Source organism: Linepithema humile, chromosome 2 (genome assembly GCF_040581485.1).
Source record: "Linepithema humile isolate Giens D197 chromosome 2, Lhum_UNIL_v1.0, whole genome shotgun sequence".
In the NCBI taxonomy this organism is placed as follows: Eukaryota; Metazoa; Arthropoda; class Insecta; order Hymenoptera; family Formicidae; genus Linepithema; species Linepithema humile.
The window spans coordinates 32,570,929-32,592,449 of NC_090129.1; the positions used below are offsets into that span (position 1 = coordinate 32,570,929).

The window sequence follows — 21,521 nt, forward strand, 5'->3', positions numbered from 1 at the left end:
GAGAACAAATATCGCGTTTCAATTGCGATCAATCGCATTGGAAAACGAGCGTACGAGCAAACGCAACGCTATATCCGGTCCGCGTAGAATGCAACAAACAAGTATTGCATCCCATGTCCGACATGTTTCGCCAGTGAATTTATGCTCCATTCTCCCTATTTCTCTTGGCCGTTTAATACGGCTACTCTTGGTTACCATTGTTTCAATCAGCATGATGCTTCTGCCATCGTGCGTCTGCTCGCATCGGAGGTGAAATTATCCGAGAATTTATGTACCTATGTGTCACTGTTTGATAACTACGCGAAGTTATTACACCGGTATTAGTTTATGTGAAAGTTTTATTACATCCATATAAAAAATATATTCACTTTTTTCAATACGTAGAAAATACTCAGTTTATATGGGTCTGTATGACTTATTTTATTATACAACGTGATTTTCATTTATTTAACAGAAAATTGAAAAATTTTACAAAAGATAATACATGATTAATAAAAAAAAAATGATTGTAAAATATATTTTTGATAATTAATTCAAAGTTATAATTAGAAATGTATAATATAATTAGTACTGGAATTAATTTGATCCTATCGATAAAATAACAGTTTACATAAGTAGTGTTTGGAGAACAATGTTAGCTTTATCATTAATTTCGTTCCGATGATAAAATGATTGTTAATATTTCACATTAATAGTAATTGTGTAGAAGAGCAATGTTAGCTTTATATTCTTTAAAACATGTCTTCATAATCGATAAAAGAAAGCATATATATAGCTATGAAGGTATTATGCAAAAATGACACGCTAAAAACGGCTTATCACATTTTTTTCCCGATACTTCATAAAATATTGCTACTGCAATCGCGTATACGACTTCACCGTAATCGAAAGCTAATAAAGTTAGCGCGCGCGTGCATGTTATCGGATTTCTTTAACATAATTACAAACGATGCGGAACCTAATAAATCAGCCCATAAATAAAATAGTTTGCTCCAATTTTAGAAACCCAGAATGTTACGGCAAGTTTCGCGGAGCAAAGAAAGCACAGCGGAAAAAAACCCATTAAGGATGCCTTGTGCGCCGTAAAATTACATTGGTGTTTTCTTACGCTAATTACATGTCTCGCTCGGAACAATATAAAACGACCAATAAATTCTAATTGTAATGGGAATAAGTCGCTCACTTCTGTCGTTATAGACTTCATTTTATCCGCGATGCGGGAAGAAATATTTCTCGCGATATTCTGCGCGAGAAAACGCGCGCGTGTTAAATAAAATCTAGTGCGATTTAAAATTTAATAAGTCGAGAATATAATTTTAGGAAGTAATATCGCGAAAACTGTTGATTGAAGTGGCGAGTCTTTGTGCCGACGTCGCCGGGTAAAAGGTCCGATGTGACTTCCATATCTTCAGCAGGATTGAAGAACGGGAAAAAATTCGCCGCGCTCGTTTCGCGCGACATCTTCGGAGACGAGAGTTCCGTGTGAAGTATCTCTTTGCTATGCCATTTCTTTGTGAGGAGTAAGCGCGGAAAAGGAGTAAGGTGTAAGGGAAACGTTTTGCGCGACACAGCTTCAACATTTGCGCGCGCGCTCGTGTACTTGCGTGCGTGTATGCGTGAGTGTATCGCCGACACACTCTCAGAACTGAAAATCGTAGGCAAGACGGTTTCCTTTTTATTTCGCTCAGCGCGACAACGTTGAATGGGCTGTTAAAAGTGCTTTGCCAATACGAGTTGAAGATATCGCGGAGAGACTAATAGAACGTTAAAGGCACTCTGAGGAATCTGAATGTTCGACGTGGCGTAAGAAATCTCCCATTGACGGGGGCAATCCATCAAATTTCTCTTGCGTTGAAATCAACCGCGTGACAGTTATGGCGTTCACCGGCGATATTTTCCAACGCGGCAGAATCAAGGACTTTTCGCGTCGAGAGTACGCCGAATCATTATTTTGCTCGTCTCGCCAATCACAACATCAAGAGTGCAGCCGAAGAGGCTCTTTTGTTTTCTAGTTCCTTTGTCGAGCTTGTGTGCGCGCGCACGAGCGAGCGCTTCCTTTACGGTCCTCTTCGTCCGTCGCGCAATCCGTTTACTCGAAAATCTTTCCATCTTACGATTCCGCCCCATCATCATCAGAGTTCTGCCCAGAATTCTCCGTCCGTGATTGCGTCTCTGTGCCAGGGTGAATACATTTTACAATGAACAAAAAAAAACTCTTAATTACCGCGCCGCATATTACGCGGAGTCGTTAGGATCAAATGGAGGATCCGCTCCGAAGGTGCTTTGCATGACAATGGAAACAGTTCAACGGGTGCTGTATCCCGCGGATTATAGCTTGCATTAGTGATACCGGAAGTAACAGTACTTATGAGAGTATCAATAATAAAACACGTTGATGTTGATAATAATAATAAAATCTATATTTGAAATTATGAGAGAGCTGCATCTACAAAAGTAAGATAATAAAAAAAAATAATATGGGAAGAAACTCGAGTGAACAAAAATTACTACGTAAATACTATTTGTGTCTGTAATTATAGCAAATATTTATTTTAAATTTTTTTTCTACTTTAATGAATATAGCGGCCTGAGATCATAAGTAATTTTGCGACACTTTGTTTGAATTTATGGTAAAATATTTGATCTCATTTAGAATCAATTAGTTCCTAACAAAAATTGTTTACGGAAAGCTGCGCTTGTTATTACAGCTATCTAAAGACCAGTCAGAGTAACAAAACGACAACAAAGGAATAAATCGTCGAGATCGGGGACAGTCGCTACTTATACATTGGCAGTGCCTGCGCCAATCGCGATCGGATTTCAATCTATGCATATTAGATCCTAATTGCGATTGTAATTTCCATGGAAAATTCTCGATTCAGGAGCGAATCCTCATCGTCGCCGGGAGAGAACGCGGCTCTGAATAAAAAGTACGCATAAATCTCCGGCCTTCGGCGAAACGATTCGACAGCCAATTACGTTACCGATGTTGAGGCTTTTTTGCGAATGTACTTTGTCGATGGAAACGTTCCAACGGCGATCCCCGAAGGAAATTTACGGGTCACCTAATATCGCACCCAGAAAAGATTCGGGCGCGCGCGCGCGCTTTGTCATCCTCGTCGCCGTCGTCGCCGCCTCGTGTCGTCGGTCATATCGACAAACAGAGCTGCCGGCGATAATTTAATTTGATTAATTAAATTAGGCGCCGTGATCAGAGATCGGATATTTGCACGGGCGATATTTAATTGAGATCAGCTCTGTATATTTTTGCATAAAGCGCTTAATTACGTAGCTCATCTCATATCGTATCGTATTTACCGATATCTAACTTGCCGTATCAAGCAGGTTATTAAAATTTGATTGAATGAACAATTATACTATATTCGCGGACCATCTCTACCCGCACACGTAATGTTTGCAGTATAGAGGTCAAAGCGGAAACCGATTCCCGATGAAGTCAGATGCAAACCATAATTCATGAAAATTGAATTAATAACATTAGGGTACGCTTACAAATTTTGAAACAGCAAAATAAATGTTCCTATTATATTATTATAGATAACATAACTGATATTGCGCGCTCTTTCATCCTGATTTTTTTTTCAAATCTCTTGAGTAATATACTTTCATTCAAAAAAATCTTAAAACACTAATATTTTATAAATTATGAGTTATTGAAATATGAGAGTGAATATTTAGCGAAAATAAATTAATATTTTAAGAAATTTTCTGAAGAATTTGTAGATAAAAAGCCGCGCGATCGAGCGGGAATATTTTCTATAAAAAGCAAGGCAAATTAATCAACGTGAAGACAACGTGAAGTCGACAAGCCAATTAAAGAATGGAATCGCATCCTGTATTTACGATATCGTTGGTTCTTTACTACGAACAATGGCGATAATAGATAACTGCACTTTTCCGTGAAAAGATCGGGGACAATTTAATCGGGAGAAGAAGCGCTCTGAAAGACTATATTTAATATACGTTATCCAAGTAACGTAAGATTAATTTTACGCTCCATCCCGACCTTTGTGACGTCTTTTAGAAAAGTCTCCTTTCAAAGCCGAGGCGAGCACACTCGTTCTTCATCTTCGCTATAACGAACAATTTTCGCAAAGCAACTTCTTCACTAATTACAAACTAGCGTAGAACATTTATGTATTCATTCGCGCGGAAATGATTCATCCGAGCGGAAATTCTATTCCAACGGTTCGGATCGCATAAGAAAATTTTTATATAACCGCGCCTTTTTCGAAAATTCGCGTGACGATTAAATGCACTTTCCTCGCCGCTTTTGACGGTAAAGAACGTAAAATAATGATTTCCACTTCAAATGTATATTTGTGCCAGACAGACGGATTTATATCCATATGTAATGTAACAAAATACGTATAAATCTATATGTGATAAGTTTATATCATATACTAAATATCAGGCAGATCAATATATAATTTCTTTATTTATTTATTAAATAAAATCGAAGAGTTTCGGTTCGAAAGTTTGATGAATTGGTAAAGACTTTATAGACGAAGTGCTTCATATTCAGCAATACTTTATATGTATAATATCAAAGACGATGTTTACGATATACAGAAAATTTTATTTCTAAATTTTATTAGTAACGTTTATATAGTTTATAAATCATCCATGCATAAATTCAAAGTAAATACAGATTTTAATTCCTGTAACATTAATTGATTTTATATCGTTAGTATTATACATTTAACCAAATTTTGTTCATTAACGTATATATTTCGTGAAAGAGTGAAATTCATTAAGTATGAACGAATTTAAATATAAACAGATTATAATTATTGATTGTAAATGTTAATTTAAACATTAATTATTATTGCAAGTATTTTAGCAATGTTATGGGCAATTATGTATACTAGAAATTGTTTTAAGCGGGTTGAATAGATTATTTTATTGATATAAATTAATTCATATGACATGCAAAATAGAACTGAAAATTATTTAATTATTAACAACAATAAATTTAACAAGTTATTGGTTGCAAACGTGAATACATGAATGCACGAATTCTGAAGTGACATAATCATTTCTTTCTTTTAATATTTTGTTTGCACACCGAAAGACGAGATCAAATAATGCAACACTTGTTTATTTCGCAAACTGCATTTTGTTTAATTTACTCTTGGAAATATAAGACGACTTGATACGCTCAGGCGAAATGAAAGCCAAAGTTATAAAATAAAAAAAAAATACATTTACGAAAACACAAGACAGGGAGGAAAAGAAGGAATGAAAATAGGATGCTTATAATTAGTAGGCACTGATAAAAACGATCAAAATAATATTAAATATCGTTATTAAGTAGCTAGGTTGTTATTATAAGACAATGTTATAATTTTATTAATTTGCAGCAAACTCTTATGAGACTTTATTTATTTTATAAAAATTTTTAACAGAAGATAATATGTTTAACAGAAGTTGTGTTGATTATAGATATAATTTATTAAATTTTCTTAAATCTATATTTTATAACTTTAGACAGCGGGTAATTCAAACTGTATCATAATCGTCGTAATCATTTCATTTAGCCATTCTTTGAACACATGCGCGGGAAAACTAAGCTATAAGTCAAAACTCTTAAATTTACGAAGTTACTCGAATCACCAACTTAATTAATTAATTAAATTTCTGTCTAAAGTTAAATGTCAACAGTCGTCAGTACTTTTAGCCTTGACAGCTTATTAAAACACAATAAATTCAATATTTCCAGGAAAGTTTTACGAGCGAAACTTTGATGAAAATAAATGTGCTTTCTAATAAATTAAAAGCTATTTAGAGCCAACCCGTAAACCCGGAAGAAAGTAATTACTTGCGCTTTATTTGAACAATTTTCTCACTCGGCTAAGTTATTTTTAATTTAACTAAATTTGAAGTGCACACGATACATTTGCTATGTTGTGCAAAGCGTAAAACAATGTACGTATGAAATAGTTATATACACTAAGATTTTAAAAGCTTTCATTATATACTAAAATTTCGAGGATTATTCTTGACTGATAATATAATAAATAAATTCTGGATGAATAAAGCTTTTTTTTAATACTTAAACACATAAATAAATGAAGTAAAACGTACTTTAATACTTTTAATTAAAATTGAAATTTAATTAATTTTAATTAATACTTTTAGTCTTACAATCTATTACTGTAAAAAAGTTACAATATTCATAATATTCTTCTATTGCGAATTATCTACATAACGCATGTACAGGTGGAAGAGTAAAATACACCACGCCATTATAACGGCGCTATTATGACGCGTTTATACTGACCGACTTTGTAACGTTAATATTTCTGAATGCTTCCTGAGCGCAGTAATTAATTTATATCTTAAGTCTTGGAACTTCCTAATTAAGCCCTATTCACAGTATCCCTTGTCCCGAGTAACCTAATTCATGTGATCATTCAACCGTAATTTTATTCGATTAATTCAACGCCTGATTAATTTTCGCGTGTGTTGCTAAAAAATAACAATGCTATTTAATATTTGAGGTAATATTTAAACTCAAGAATTTATTATTAAGATTTATTATGATTTGACAAACCTCTACTAATTATTCGATGCACTCATATAATTAGACTGCCTTTAATATAATATCACTCATTTATTTTTTAAATTTATAGCACATAATTACTGAGAAATTTATGATAAATTATGATTAAAATGATTAATTAATTGTTAGAGCCATATTACTTAATAATGATCTCTCATACTCCCATCCGCCTCTGCCGCGTCAGGTAATTTTCTTTTGAGTAGATGATTACCATCTATCTACTATTACACTTACAATGGGAAAATTTTATTTTAAAAATTACTATAATACGGCAGTAACCGCGAGGACCATAAGAAGAATTATAAGTTTAAACACTATTGTCGTTATGTGAAAACATAATAAAAATTTTTATAATTCCTTTATGGTCCACGGCTTCTGCCGTACATAGTAATTTTTTATATAAAATTTTCTCCGTGTAGTTGCATTCAATATTACTTTTAAATTATATTTTAGCATTACAACTCAGGTGCCATAAATTTCAAATATTGAATAAAGGTGCTTGTATTATTAATATCATACATAAATATTATTCATACATAAATCTTGATCAATGCTAAAAACGAATAATATCGAGGCAAACATACGTCATCGATCATTATACTCATTAGATCATTCAACAGATTTTTTTTATGCTCGGCTGATCTTGAAACGCGGTATTCGTTTCGCGATATTTATATAAGTTTACTGTATTAACGTGAGTTATTTACGCAGCGAAGGGAATATTGAAATTACACGATGTGTATAATCCAGATTTAATATCACTCGGCGCGTTCAATGCAGTCAACGGGAATTATGATCAATATTAGCCGATATATGCGATAAAAGTTACTATATACCCCCGGCTGTATTTATGTTAATACCAATACAAAGCATTTGATATACATTGCGCCGAATACAATGGCCGCGTTATAACAAACCGCCGAATATCCGCGAGCGCAGCCGGAATCAACTTCCGACCGCAGAGCAAATCGTAATGCGATCGTTTGTTATTGCACGCGAGAGCATGACAAAAATAATATTTTTAGCGTTTCGAGTATCGAACGGGTATTGCGCGCATAAATATTCATACATTTGCGGAACGGCAGCAATTAAAAAGCCTTCATCAGAATTTTAAATTGCAGATATGCGTCGATTCTCCTCGAATGCCGCAACGTCCGCAGAAAAGGTATATTAAATATTAAATTGTTGTTGCAATAATAAGTATTCCAATATATATTTCTCGAATATTAGTAATTGCATATTATAATTCTAAAGTAAAAGATCGAACAAAATTTGTAAAATTGGTAAATCAAATGAAAAAGACACGTTGAAATAAAATTGTGCAATAGAGCTTGTAAGGCAAGCCGAGAATATAGATGTTCGTTTGTAGAAAATCTAAAAAGTAATATGTGCTATTCTGCTGTCAGCAGAAGTGAAATAATATTTTATTTTTCGTAGGATAACATTTTATTTGTATCTATTGATGAGAAAATTGGGGTCGCGTCGCGGATTTCAATTTGTTACCTACTTTCCAAATAAGCAACCGGTTCAAAAATCGAAATATTGCAAGGTCCGAGTGTGGAAAGCTTCTAACGTGCATTGTGTGGGAAGCTATGTCAAAACTGGAGCACGGCCTGAATAATGGTGACCCGACGATTGGTGATCTAACGGGTGGTACAGTAATAGCGGCGTGAAAGAACCGATTGGCTTCGGCGCTGCGAAAGGTCGATGTTCGATGATTCGATACCTATATCGCATCGGTTCTCTCATACTCCCATCCGCCTCCACCGCGTCAGGTAATTTTCTTTTGAGTGGATCTCATGTGACGACGGTGTCGCGGCCGCGAACGAAAGGAGAAGGTGGCAAAGGAGAACGGAAAATGCGCGAACACATGGCGGCGCTTCTCAAATAGTGGAATTTCTGTCGCGGGAGCGCCCGTATTCCATCCTATTTGCTCGCGGAATCGAAATGGAGGAATACATAAAATTTTCTCCCAAAAGAATATTGTCGGTCGAGCCTGCATGGAGATCGCGCGCGAAATCATTCTTTTGTCGCATAGAAATTCATATCCGCCAATATCTTACAGACACCCGTTTGAAGCATTCGTAAGCAGAATCGTTCGGACGTACTGAATCATCCGAAAATCAAAGCACGATTGCGCAGTTGATAATTCCTTGTAAAAAAAGAACTGAAAATAATCGACCGATATTACCTCATTGATGAGAATTTCATATTTCTCTCTTGACATAAATAATATCTGCTATAAAATCTGTCATATTCTCTTTTAAATTATTTTGCAAGTAATTAAAGCTATTGAATTTAGCTCAATATGACGTTAAACATTATAAAACAAAGGTATTAAAAGCAAGTCTAATCAGCAAAAATTATCAGCAAAATTACTTGAAATTAGAGAAAGAAAATTCTCACCTAGTTTGAGAAAATAAAGAAAAGGTTATTAAATAATATACGATCTTGCAGATTGACATAGTTTTAGAAAAAGTGTTTCAAGAGAGAAAAAACATTTGTTATATAACTAGGTCATATATTTGTTTTTCTCTCCCTCAGACGGTCAGTTGAACTAAAAATTCCAATGTTCTCACGTCGCTTGCTCACGTATACCAAAAAATTCTTCAAAAATTTTAGGTCGATTTTACGAGCTAAATAAATTTTATATCAGACATGAATGTACTTACATTTTATCGTACATTTATAATGCAAACCGAGCATTTTGTTTCATACAAGAAATTGTTATTCAAATATACAAGATTCCATCCGCGGCAGCGGTAAAATTATAATAAAATTATCACATATTAAAGTTTGTCAGTCGAATTTTCCCAAAACATGAATTTGTTTCCACGCGATTTACAATACTATTTAAAGTGCAAAAAATGTCGGGCTCAAAGCGACTCTCTGTTCTTTCTTATCCTAACTTTTATAGACACCGTAAAATCGGCGTTTCACAGCTCGAGAATTACAAGCCTCCGTATTGAAGCAATCCCACCGCGGATTGTTCTACAAGGTTTCTCGTAAAGACGGTCTAGCGACAAGAGAATAAGCGCGCCAATATAATGCCACTGTTAATAACGCGATAACGTGTAATCGACGTTTCTGACAATGATGTCAAAATAGCGCGTGCGCGCGCGCACGCGGCGAGTGCTCACGTGTATCCGCGAGGTGGACGGCACAAAGCGGCACGGTGAAGTGTCGCGAATTTACACCGCATATGCACCGTGACCGGGTAATAAACAATAATTCCGTTTCGTAAATGACGTGTCGTGATAATAAGCGCCAACCGGCTGACCGAAGCGCGCTCGCGGTTATGAATCGTTGCCGTGAATCATAAACGAGATATTTCTGGTATTTCATGTAACTGCCGTGTATAATGAAAATGCGCGATGTAAAATATTTATCGCATACGACGCGTTCAGGAGGCGGACGTCTGCGGTCGGTTTTTCGCACCACGAGAAAAATTATGATATAATTGCGACATGCAAATCCATTTTTTGTCACGTTTTTGAAAGTTTCTTTTTTTTTTTCTTTTTTTTTTTTTTTTTTAAAGCTATATAAAAATTTGAACACCGGCTTTTCAACTTGTTCGCCGTTTTCCGTATTTTGCTTTTATCGACCGTTAACAAATCTTCCGCAAAGCCTGTAACGCGCACGCGGCGTCCCATTTCGACGAAATTATTGGATTGATCAGCTAATACTCGAATTTTGACATGGTGACAAACAGTCGACTCGATAAACGCGCGCGAACCAGCATTAAGAGACGTATCGAGCACACAAATTATTGCGACGTATCAAATCCATTTAATTCGTTAATTTGAATGAAATAAATCGCGATGCGTTCGATGCTCCGCTTGCAAATACGACCGACCAGTCATTGTATTTTTATTTAAAATATGACCACGTAATAAAAATATACGGATGAAATGGAGCGAGAGCGTATGGAAAACAGTATCAATATTGGTTGTAATTACAAAGAAATCAAGTCTTGAAAAATAAAAAAGTGGACAAATACAGGGGAAAGAAAGATATTGAGAAGAATGCAATACATATTATTGCACGGAATGCTAGAATATTTGCATTCTTGCTGTTATTATGAAGATTGATCACGTTAACTCCTAAGCGAAGCGAAATCTGAGTTTTATATAAAAATTTCCTGGCCTGGCAAAATAATATTGCAATATCGAGAGTCTTCGTTCAAAGGCAATTTGCACATCCAACAAATATCTTAAATGAGAAACGTTGTTTCTCAATCTCGTCAAATCGATAAACTATTTATCGGTAGCTTTCTCGATTGCAATTCTTTTAAATATAACAACAAAATCACTGTCAGCATTCGGCTTGATTTAGAAGTTTTACCACAATATTTATCAGTCTCTGAAATAAATGCATACTTTACTGATGCATTGACAAGCGCATTTTGTATTTCCTCAGCAAATCAATGAACTGCTTACTGGTTGCTATGAATTTATCGGTTGCGATTCTTTTAGATTTCATAAAAAGAGTCACTTCAATTTTAACATTTGCTTCGATTTGGAAATTTTACAGTGAAATGAGAAACATAATAAACTGTAACGTAAATATATACTTTATTTAAATGCTTTTGACGGCACTCTCCCCCCCCCCTCCCCCCCCTCGCTCGTATTGTTTATATTATATTTATCCTGAATTCGTAACAAGAGTTTCCATTGTACCACAATTGTTGCCTCATTTCATCTGAATAGAAATATTCTATACTTTCTCAAGCACATTGTAAAGCAGAAAGCTGCTTAAGGGACTGAATTGCACCAAGAGGGATTACTATTTTACAAAAATATCCTCTGTATTGTAAAATACTGCATTTGATATGCCATCTCTAACAGCGATTCTTTTCACATTGCGCAGTTTCATTTTTCTGATTATTCTTCAAAAATTATGAACGAAGCATTACTCGCAGTGCACTGCTATTTGAGATAATATTTGTTAATCTCACACATTATTGCCAACATTATAGTATATTCCCCAATTTCATATTCTCGATATCAGTTATGTATTCTAATGAAGACTGTGCTAATTCCCTATCTATAAGGTATAATTAATATCACTGAATTGTCAAATGATCTATAACAATACGTATGCTTCTATGCATATATCTCATTATTATTTGTTAACCGTGCTATTCAGACTGCGATACGGCCACGCATACATCGCGACCGCCAACAATTTGAATTTGACGTAACCGCATTTGCATGCTACAAACATTATGCTAACTATCCGTTACGTGCGAGCGTCGTTACTCCCTGCTCACGTATTAAGTCGAGAATTCAAATTCCTGACGCGTGTACCGGACTTTATTACGACGGTAATCCCCTTTCATATTGTTTACAAGATCGCATTACTCCCTACGCCGATATAAATCTTCCAACGTCCCACGACCTCAACTTAAAGGAAAACAAGAGGAAGGAATTCATTCGCGTTAACATTTACTTTCAGATACCATATAACGGCCACTATTTTTCTCTCGCTTTATTTCCGCCGTCCGCCCTTCCCCCGCCCGCCCCGCTCCCGTCTTCTGCACCGCAGGAGGCCTCATTTTTCTCTCGTTATAATACCGGATAGAAGACAAGAGGAAGAGAGAGAGAGAGAGAGACCGCGGATACCACAGAGAGGGTATCCTCTCAACTTAACCTCCACTCGTAACGAAACGCGCACTCTTTTGTTAGCGATAATGAGAGAAGCATTCATAAAAAATCGAGAGAGAGCATTTGTTGTCGAGCGCATAAGCGATATCGTTGCTACCTTATCGTTATGAGGACGCTGAAATCCGCGCATCCACCGAGAGAGAAGTGGGTTGGCTCGCTATTTGCGATCTCAGTATCGCGATAAATGGCACTCAAAGTTAAGCGCGTGGTAAACAGGCAGTAAAGCACACGCGGTGAGGAGCTTACAAGACGAGTATCGTCCTACAAAATTTGCTCCGCGCGAAAAGTTCCACAAGCACCCAAGTTGTAAGCGTAGTGAGTTTATCTACAAAATTTTCAAGTTTTTTTTTTCAACAACATTTTCCTTTGATTACGAAAATCCAAAAATTTGGTGTAGATGCGAACTTATCAATTAAATTCATCAAATATATTAAATCCATGAAATTTCACAACTTTCCAAAAATACTAAAACTCAGTTTATATATATTGCAATTTTATTAATCGAATTAATGAATGAAATTTCAGAAATCAAGTTTCGGAAATCCTTTTGACTGCAAAATTCCTAAAATTGGGCAAAATTTCAGTGAACGATATGACCAATTTAGTAGTTATGTGATAAATTTTCAATGATAGATATAACCCCGATTTAACTCTGCTGGGAAATTTGTTGAAAAAGATAAGTATAGGAATAAACATTATCAACTCTTTGTATGATAAAAATAAACTGTGATTTTCAATTTATATATAATTGACAATAAATGTCAAGTGCGACTTCAATCATTGAGATAACGTCATTTGAATTTCACTTTTACATAATGGTTGTTAAATATTACATGAGTCTCCGATCGCGGCGAAATAGGGACGTCATTCGAATACATCATTATACGAGTATTTGCCTATAAAAGAGGGAAAATGTTCCGACCACGCGGCGACTTATCTTAAAGCGTAACGTTCGCGAAGTTTCCGATATCGATCGATAACACCGGGCGAAGTAGTTTCATTATTTGCATTCCATCCTACTTACTTACCGCGACGGCGATAATAATCCTTCCGGTGTTTTCGGCGGAATGAATTACCCCCGGCCGGGTGAGATATGGGGGACAAGCCAGATCGGATCGAGCCAGACCAAGTCACACCGGGCTTAACGGACTAACAAGCCACTTTAATATAGAAATGCCGCAGCACGCTACTAACGAGCCCCCGGGGCATCGTTCATACGAAACGAAGCAATAAACGTTTCCAATTGTTATAGGGACAAGAGTTGAATTCCGTTGGGGAGACAGCGCGGGAAAGAGCGCAGTTTCCCCGGACTTTAGTCACGCGGTTATTTACGATAAGTGCAGATCTTTCATAGCCGTCCTAGAAAAAGCTCGAAATTAATGGAAACTCGGCGTGCCATACGATATAACGTTTTTGCGTTACGCTCGTTTGTTCTTGTACCTTCGACGTCGACCACTGTACAGTCATTAGTCTACGGCTCGTAATGAGAGACGAACTTTGAAGCAGCAGACAAGATTGGTGAGGAGAAAGGAAGTGTTAGTACATACTATCCTCCAATCTCCTTTATTTCCTTGCATTCTGCTTCGTGTTTTCAACTGCAATTCTAAAATGATCACAATTTTCCAATCTCTATAGCAATTTTGAAAAGTATTGTTTATGACATAACAAAGCAGTTAAAAAATTACTTATAAATAGAAAAAATGAAAAAAACATATTTCAAACATTATCTGTTCTTTTACAATTTATATGAAAAGCGCGAAATTTCATATTTGAGCCCAAAAAAAATTTGCGCGCGAACAAAAAAAAAAAAAAATTGTGTTATATTGAATTGGAAGAAAAGTGCCTCGGGATTCATCAAAATGATGAGTCAAAACGGTGTTAAAAATTCTCAAAATGCGTATTCTGATAGTATCGACCGTGCGTTGACGTCATTAAAATATTCGCCGTTACTCGCAGCCGACGCGCCGAGGCGTCATAAATTTTAACGTGGAATATTGACGCGCAACTTTTGCCATGGTATACATGAAAAACAGCGAGTCACCGTGCAACAGGCGGCGAAAGATAAGTCGTAACGGTGCCATTGAATAATGTCCGTTGCACGAATTTGGCTGGAATCTAAATCATTCGGCGCGGAGTCCGCGGCAGATTGTAAATCTTACGGCGTTACCGTGACCAGATTTATCGTAACCCCTGTAATCCTCTTGGTTCTCGGCGCATTTGTTGCACCCCCGGTATTATTAGCCGTGACGTTTTGCACGGAGATAACATAATTTGCCGGAGCTGCGAGACGAAACGGCGGACGAGGGGCACGCGTGAGCATTTTCGCTACTAGCGTCCCCAACATCGGCCCGTGTATAAATTACACGAGATAAAAAAAAGCCGAGATGTTTTGCTAGCGTGAACTTTACGATTATAGAGTAGTAAAGCGTGTATTAACATCGAAAGCTGCATTGTATCTGCTGCACGATAGGAAAAAGTTGACATAAATAATTATAAAAAAATTTTATTGTATATAATACTGTATCTTCTATTCTTTTCGTAAATTTTACTTTTATAAAACAATGTTTAAAAATTTATAGATACGAATTTGGATTAGCTTTTATTTCTAAAGATAAAAAGAAGATGAAATTTTTATCTTCTTTTTAATGAGAGAATTTCTGATCAATTTAAGTTGATTTTCTTAATGAAACTGTCAAAGTATCGTTATTTATTTTCTGAGCTATAAGCAATTGAGGAAGAAGAGCTTTTAGCAAACTAAGTTTTAGGGGAGTAAATAAATAATTAAGCCATTGAAGCTTCTTTCAATTAATTTCAAGTAGATAATGTAATAAAATTTCAATTTAAAGATAGAATTAAGAAATATATGATATTGAAAATTTGAATGATGCGATAAATGATGATTTTCTTCGATATTTTTGCTGAAAAAATTCAATTTAAATTAATTGGAGAATCTGTTAAAATACATTTGTGAGTTTTGAAGTATACATAACATTTTATCTCGATTAAGTTATATGTATAAACTGTTTAACATAAAGAATGAGTTAGTACCGAAAGAATTGCTTTACCTAAATCTAAAAATTTCAAAAATTAAAATTTTTATACTAGAAATGTAAATATTATATGTTGAATCAATTTATTAGATTATAAACGGTTTGAAAGAACGGTTTAAATTACTTTTGGTAATTGAAACTAGAAATTTGTTACAGTTAAATAAAGATAAATGTTATTTTAACGAAATTGTAAGTTAGTACTTATTCATTATAATACTTTGATAGAGAGGAACATTGTAACTTAATATCGAGTTGAATTGGCTACAGATTTCTCCTTTCTCCAAGACGACTTGATAGAACTTGCAGCAATTTCATCTTCATTAGGAATGATAGCTCGTCATCCAAACTCGTGTCTTCAGCAATTATGTGAAGAGCTTTGGATGAACATATGGAACGTCTTGCGTATACGCTCTTATCAACAGGGCACAACTAATCGGATGAGGGTCCGTACAAAGCGGCGGTTTTGTACGTGCTGGTTTCGCCCGAATCTAGGACTCCTCGTCCAGTCTCTCTCTCTGAGGATCCTGAATACGAGTCATAACACGGTTCGTTAGGTTATATAAATATGGAGTGTGTAATTTGGAAGACGATTTCCGCGATAAATTTATGCGCGCGGTCAGTGCAGTTATGCTTGGTTTAGCCCTTTGCCATATTCCTGTGGCATGAGTGCCGCTCAACATTGCCGTATGTGCCGCTGTTCTAACTTGGTGAAAAGTACAGGTGGGGAAATAGCGATAGTATAATTTCGCAGGATAAAATCGCGCGTAAATTGAAACGATAAAATTGCGCCAATCTTCCTCTTCTGTAAACGCGTTGGCAATCTGCGCGGGCCGTTCTCGCGCCGACGCTAACTGCTGCGAGAAGGAAGGAGAGAAAGGTAGTAATTTTGTCATGAAAATTAGATTATTCCGTGCGCATAATATGAGAATTTTCGCGAGATTGGCGCTGAACCGAGGAAAATTACTACCATTTAAAATTCGACACGCTGGTTATTATTATTAATGTAAAACAATTTAGCTCATGATAAGGCGAGCGAGCGATGTTAATATGAAATTTCAGCGTAAAATACGAGTGTAAAATTTGGAAGTGCGGATAGGTCGAATAATTAAGTTTCCTGCAATATTACGTCGGGAAAAGAACCCCCCGAGACCGGAGAAAGCATGGTTGGTTCTGCAGGAATCTGTTCGATTGTTAAAGGATTCTTAGTTTCGCGCCAAAGCCAGTTCGACACTTAGCATGAACGGAATATGCGCACCGTGTGCGACCCGCTTGCGATTCCTGAAATTCCCCGCGTGCCAAGAGACTCCGAGAATCATGACAAAGGACCATTTATGCGAGCAGGGGATGAGCTTGATAGGTTCGGTGAACATCCCGTCCTTTTCCTCTTATTCCCGCCTCACGTTCATTCGGAAGATTCGAGAACAGTTAATTCGTGTCCTCCAGCTCTCCTCGTGTAATAGAGCAAAAGCAAACACGGAACGATAAAATGAGAGAAAAGAGGAAGTAAATGAGAAGTTGTCCAATTACGAGGAGCGAAGGGAAGCAGTGCAAAATGCTGAGGAGTATTGCAATAAAAAGTATAGAGAAAGCAAGGCAGCGAGCAAAAAAATATACAGAGTCAGAAATGCGAGAGTCATGAAGAGGGCAAAAGTCAGAAAAATGCAGGAATTTGAAATACATAAGAAATAATTAGAGAAAAGGACGGCGAGAGGGAACGGCGGAGAAGAGAATGGAAGATAAAGGGGAAGGATGTGTAACGTGGCTAACGAAGAAAGGCGCTCGGAGAACGTAACGGGAGGAAGTAAATAAATGAGAAAGGGCGAAGAGATAGAGAGAATGGGGAGTGGTGCTGGAAACGCGAGGTCGAGCGGATACTCTTGCATGAAGGCGGAGCGACAAGGACGACGACACGACGCGGGGAGGATGGGAAAACGTAACGGGGCGTGTGTGCTGGCGGAGAACCGGGCGCGAAATCACAAGTTGCCAAGAGGCATGTAATGTCGTCTGGATTTGCAATTCCATTACCGGCTGCCACCGTATAGGCAAAGGGTGAAAGGGTGGCGAGGCGGTGGCGTGTGGATGCCTCTCGCTTCTCGGTTCTCGGCTATCCACTCCCCCCCCCCCCCGTCCCCGTCGCTACTGACGACGATTCTCCCGCCCCCTCTCACCCCTCCTTTTCGGTGATCTGCGCCGTGCATTAGGCGTTATATTGACCAGCCGCTTCTTCCATCGGCAAATTACTACGGTATCTCGAACGACGAAAAAATTCGACCGCGAGAATGCGCCCGAATAACGAGGACGACGTTATTGCGCTACTGGACTTTAATAACTGTCCGGGCGTAAAGAAAATACGCGATCCAAATTCTTGCGCTGCTATCGCGTCCGCTGCTGCCGGCCCGTGTGACCCGTTGCTGGCTCGGAAACGATTGACGAAGTTGCTCAAAGTATCGGAATTCGTTAATGGGTACAACTTAATTAAAACGAACGCCATGATTCTCCGGTGTGATGAAATACCTCGTGCGAAAGAAACAGCTGCAGATTTATGTGGATGCTGCGGAAGAAACTTGAGTTTTCAGCCACAAAACAGTCAAAGCTTAAGAATACCGCAGAAACATCTTGTTCAGAAATATTTATTACTTTCCCGTGCATTAAGCGTAATATGTAAACATCTGTGGCTTAATACAAGAAACAACTTGTTTTTCAGTCAAAACAAGATGTACCGCATAACAAGTTCCAACAAGTGCAATTCTTCACAAAAGAGCTAGTTGTTAAAAATAAAAAAGGGTAACAAATCAGACTTGATTTTCTTGAGAGAAAGTTTCCAACTTTTCTATGAAAAATTGCCCTTGCTAGATCTCATTTTACAAAACATCTTATTTTGTCGAAAAAGTGGCAAGCGAAAAATATAAATTCGTAAAAGAGTTACGTAGAAAATACCATAAAATCGGTTTTATTCTTTTATAAATATATTATTTTTATATGTATTTTGACAACCGCATAAAAAATGAACTCGATGTTATACTACCAAAGTCGTTCAGTTGTAAAAAGTGGAAACTATGGTTAATATAAATTTTTAAAAATCTACAAAATTATTTTGTCCAACAGTTAAGAGTTGAAAAAATTTTATTTTATTTATTTCCATTGTATTTTATTTTTCAACGAAAAATTATCTCTCTTTCGATTGTATCGGAAATAGCATCTCGCTCCGTGTATCTTAACATATTCTACCGCACAATTGACAGCAACAACACCGTCTTTCTCGCGGTTGAATCTCTTCAAATACATTTCGTTCGCAATCTCATTGCCATTTCCAAGCTTCGTATAGCACTCGCGGCCGGCAATGAATCTGTTCTAAAGCGGCGCGCTGACCGCGAGAACCGAATTAGGGATTCTCCGACAAGGTGCGAGGTGGGTCCGCGATGTACGTGTCGACGCGCGTAACCGAGAACGAGAGAGTAGATTTTGAGTTTAATCGACACGATAGACGTGCGCGCTTTGATTCTGTCAGCGCATCGGGTCTTTTCCTAAATCTCGTACGTGTTTCCTAAGTCTTATGCGTGTATGTATGTATATACGTACGTACACATTACATATAAATCGCAGTCTGAGTGGAATAAGGACACATCCAGGCGTGTTAGATACCGATGGGAGGACGAGTAGGGTTAATTTAACCCTCTTGAGGAGACGAAGGGAGTGCAGCATGGTGGAGGTGTGCGAAGTCAGGGGTGAGCGCTAGTGTTATGGATGTATGCTAATGGAGACCTCGGGAGATGTCTAACATTCACCGGTTTGAATTGCCTATATGTAAACGACTGCGTTTCCATGTTTGCGGACCGCCGGCCGAATATACGTTTAATAAACGGCGAAACTTAGCTGGGCATCAAATCGCCTAGATTCGGAATTTATTACCGGCATGCATAAACCATGCCTAGATTTCCGGTATTAACCCGGCAATAAGTTTGGGATTTGCGCAACGGGGCGGGACGATAGCTCGGTTAACTCGATTATCGGGAGTGCATTATTCCTAATAGATTGCGCGTTTGCGATGTGATAGGAATTTTGTTAGCTTGTATCTTGAGGATTTCGAGATTTGACGATTTTAGATGTTTCCTGATTTAAATCCAGAATGCATTTATCTTTCACTCGAGACACTTACTTTCCGCATCCCATCGTTTGGTAATCATAATATTATAACTAGATCTTTATTTTATTTTATTTAAATTCAACGCTAAACGCCCAAGTTCTTGTTTTTCTCCTGAACTTTGATATTGCACTAATTTTGACTTCAATTCAAAAGCAAGGTCGCTGCCTTTGTATACGCGAATATATAGGCATGCATATCTGTATAATTAACAAGCGCATTTAACATATAAATTACATCTCCGTCTCTATCTATCCATACATTATCATAGCTACTCAAGCTACGAATATTACAAATTATCAATTTACAACGCAAATCGAGACTTTCTCCATTTACGCCCGCGAACGTTACTCGGGAATCGATATTACATCCCGTTACGGCGATAAAACAATTACATTCGGGACAAAGGTCGAGATGAGAGCACTAAATTATTAACGATTTAACATGGATGGTTAATAGCCGAAGCCACCGGGCGGGCGAGACGTTTATAAAATCCTAAACCGAGTCCTCGAATGTAATCGCGCTTTTAATGAGGTACTCTCGCTATTTTTAAACGTTTGCGCGTATTAGCATACTCCACCGCATTTGCATCGCATTTGCATTTTATCCGTGCCGCAGCAAGAGTCACGATTACGTACTGCCTTACAAAGTTATTACTACATTTCAAAACGTGGATGCACAATGATACTGTTAATACAAACTATATTTATTTTTCGATTTCGCTCTTTAGTTGCGCAAAATGTTTAAATGACAGAATTGTTTGCAACATGCTCGGTAACATTCACTTTATTATTAACGATTGTGAGCTGTATAATGAGATGTTCATTGAACGTATATTAGCATTTCGCAACATATCTCTGCTGATATCTCTGCTTTCTAAAATGTACTTGACAAATGAGAGTTAGTTGTTTGAAATTACCCGTTATATATGGCATTGCTCGTCGAACACGTAGTACATATATCGTACAACATTATTAAGTTTCAATATCCGACTATTATCTCGATCATATATCAAAACTTATGACGATAGAATTATATTTGAATACGTTACGCTGTCTGAGCTTATTTTCAATAATTATGTTAAAAGATTCTTCAGGATAAAATTTAATATCTATAACGCAATTTGCATTAAATGTGCATTAAAAAATCGATAATTAAGCTCCATTTTCCATTAAGTTACTTCTCACATTTTGCAGATAAGATTAAATTTTTCTCTAAATATATTTTTTTTAAGTAATAAATAAAAAAATCACTTAGCAGATTCTTTCTCGATGCATTAAAAAGAACTGTACATTCAAGTGAATTGGAGCACAACAAATTGTCATGCGAGCTTGTGTATCTGATTGCGCACTACGGTGAGACAGTTCAACACTTACAGGAAATGAAATTTCGAAATACCTAATATTCATATGCCCTAATATGCATATGTAAAATTCAACACTGACAAACGATAGGCAGATGGGGCGGCAAAGCATACCTAATTCCAGGCTAATACAGTCTCGGAAATGAGCTGTCAATAATTTCTGGCGAATGTAACATTTAACATTTGAGGCATTGATGACCGCGTCAAAGATTCAATCTCCAATCAGTGAGCAAATCGCGAATAGGGTCACAAGAGTATGAAAATTTGAGAGCAATGTGAAATTACCATGCGAATGCAATAAGACGACGGAGGTGACTCGTAAAGCGCGAAAATTATAGCGGTTGAATATGTACGCGACATAACGTTTATGCAAGCTCGCGCTGCGTCGTAGATTAAACCCGCGCTTAATACACCTTGCATTGGCTTACAAAATTAAATATTTTATTTAATCCCATTAACTATTGTTTACAATATAAATTTGAATATATATATATGTGTGTGTGTGTGTGTGCAAGGCAGAAAAAAGTTGGATAAAGTCAAACTTTCACGATTGATGTGAAAAGACCAATCTTATCAAACATGAATGCAAAATATTACTTTCTCAGTCTTCATAACAATAGAAAATGTTATAACGCAAGCGATATTACGGCAGCGACGCGAGTCAAGAATATCGATTGAATTCTCAGACAGGTTTTCCATTTTCACCGCGCGCAAA

The 21,521-nt window shown here is 36.9% G+C and overlaps 1 protein-coding gene across 6 annotated transcripts in view; it reads left to right on the top strand.

Annotated features, from left to right (window-relative positions):
- LOC105674929 (adult-specific cuticular protein ACP-22-like) overlaps window positions 1–21,521 on the top strand; it is a 110,400-nt gene that overhangs the window by 25,281 nt on the left and 63,598 nt on the right. Inside the window, exon 4 of one of the 6 annotated variants that reach the window (XR_010888702.1) lies at window positions 7,708–7,749. The exons of the other annotated variants lie outside the window; for them this stretch is intronic. The gene's annotated coding sequence lies outside the window, so the exon portion shown is untranslated. Of the gene's footprint in view, window positions 1–7,707; window positions 7,750–21,521 lie in introns of those variants that run through there. 6 annotated transcript variants of the gene reach the window in all.